The 2410-nt window shown below is 37.3% G+C and overlaps 1 pseudogene; it reads right to left on the reverse strand.

The window, feature by feature from the left end:
- Nucleotides 1-52: 52 nt before the first annotated feature.
- On the reverse strand, nt 53-368 carry LOC105505194 (annotated as a pseudogene).
- Between the last annotated feature and the right edge of the window lie 2042 nt (nt 369-2410).

Consider the following 2410-nt stretch of genomic DNA (forward strand, 5'->3'; position numbering starts at 1 on the left):
CCTCGGCTTCCCAAAGTGCTGGGATTACAGGCGTGAGCCACCGCGCCCAGCCTCAAGTCTTAGTCTTAAGAATTTCTGGATTTCCTTTTTGGAAGAGGTCAGGATCTTTCCAAGACCTGGGTCCTTGAATATTCTTCAAGCCATCAAAAATAGAGTCCTTTATTTTCTCATATTCTAACTCTAAAGATACTTTATTCGATTTAAGGTTTTTTTCCAACTCGGGATCAGTTTTAATCCTCACAGCATCATATTAGATTTGTGAAAACTCACAAAGACCAAAGGAACCTCCAACAATTAGCAACAACATGGGGACTCTGTAGCAGAGTCTTGTTCCTACACAAAGCACACATTACCACGGGTGCAAACATGACTGAACTCTTCCATTTGCTTAGAACTCCAAGCAGGCCCAGTGCTGACTCCCAAATTTCAGCAACCCAAGCTCTCGAGAGGAGTACATCCTTGACTCACCTTCTTTCCTTGGTTGTTTGGCGTTTGGTCCTTACTGATAGGTTTCCAAGCATTTTTATTTATTTATTTATTTTATACATTTGTTGGTCACTTGTATATCTTCTTTTGAGGATTGTCTATTCATGTCCTTCACCCACATTTTCAGGAGATTTTTTTTTTCTTGCTAATTTGTTCAAGTTCCTTGTAGATTCTGGATATTAGTTATTTTGTTGGATGCATTGTTTGTGAAGATTTTCTCCTATTCTGTGGGTTATCTCTCTTTACTCTGTTGATTTTTTCTTTTGTTGTGCAGAAGTTTTTAGTTTAATTAAGTCCCATTTGTGGATTATTTATTTATTTATTTTTTGCATTTGCTTTTAGGTTCTTGATTATAAACTCTTTGCCTAAGCCAAGGTCCAAAAACGGTTTTTCTGATGTTATCTTCTAGAATTTTTATAGCTTCAGGTCTTAGATTTAAGTCTTTGTCCCATGTTGAGTTGACTTTTGTATAAGGTGAGAGATGAAGATCCAGTTTCCTTATTCTGCATGTGGCTTGTCAATTATCTCAGCACCATTTGTTGAATCGGGTGTCCTTTTCACAGTATGTTTTTGTTGACATTGTGAAAGATTAGTTGGCTGTAAGTATTTGGGTTTATTTCTGGGTTTGCTATTTTGTTTCATTGGTCTACATACGTGCTATTTTTATCCTATTACCATGCTGTCTTGGTAAATATTGCCTTGTGGTATATTTTGAATTGGGTAATGCTGTGCCTCCAGATTTGTTCTTCTGACTAGTCTTGCTTTGGCTATGCGGGCTCTTTTTTGGTTTTATATTAATTTTATTTATTTATTTATTTATTTATTTATTGAGACGAAGTTTTGCTCTTGTTGCTCAGGCTGGTGTGCAATGGCGCGATCTCAGCTCACTGCAACCTCCGCTTCCCAGGTTCAAGTGATTCTCCTGCCTCAGCCTCCCGAGTAGCTGGGATTACAGGCATGTGCCACTATGCCCAGTTAATTTTGTATTTTTAGTAGAGATGGGGTTTCTCCATGTTGGTCAGACTGGTCTCAAACTCCAACCTTAGGTGATCCACCCGCCTAAGCCTCCCAAAGTGCTGGGATTACAGGCGTGAGTCACTGAACCTGGACTTCCATATGAATTTTATAATTGTCTTTTTTTTCTTTTTTTTTAGTTCTGTGGAGAATTGTTATGTTATTTTGATGGAGATTACATGGAATTTGTAGATTGTTTTTGGCATTATGGTCATGTTCACAATATTCACTCTACCTATCCATGAGCATAAAATGTGTTTACATTTGTTAGTGCCATCTGTAATTTATTTTAAACCTGTTTTGTGTTTACCTTGTAGAGATCTTTCATGTCCTTGGTTAAGTATATTCCTAATTATTATTATTATTTTTGCAGCTGTTGTAACAGGGCTTGAATTCTTGACTTGATTCTCAGTTTGGTTGCTGTTTGTGTATAACAGTGCTACTGAGTTATATATATTGATTTTGTATCCTGAAACTTTACTGAATTCATTGATCAGATCTAGGAACTTTTTAGATGAGTCTTCAGTGATTTCTAGGTGTAATATATCATCAGATGATACCATGCAATCAGTGAACAGTCACAGTTTGACTTCCTCTTTACCAACGTGGATGCCCTTTCTTTCTTTCTCTTGTCTGAATGCTCTGGCTAAGACTTCCAGTACTATGTCGAATAGAAGTGGTTGAAAGTGAGCATCCTTGTCTTGTTCTAGTTGTCAGGGGTAGTGCTTCCAACCTTTTCCCATTCAGTATAATGTAGGCTGTGGGTTTGTCACAGATGGCTTTTATTACCTTAAGGTATGTCCCCTCCATGCCAATTTTGCCGAGAGTTTTAACCCTAAAGCAATGCAGAATTTTGTCAGATGCTTTTTCTGCATCTATTGAGATAATCATGTGATTTTTTTTTTTTTTT

The sequence above is a fragment of the Colobus angolensis genome, unplaced genomic scaffold, assembly GCF_000951035.1.
Source record: "Colobus angolensis palliatus isolate OR3802 unplaced genomic scaffold, Cang.pa_1.0 Scaffold99, whole genome shotgun sequence".
In the NCBI taxonomy this organism is placed as follows: domain Eukaryota; kingdom Metazoa; phylum Chordata; class Mammalia; order Primates; family Cercopithecidae; genus Colobus; species Colobus angolensis.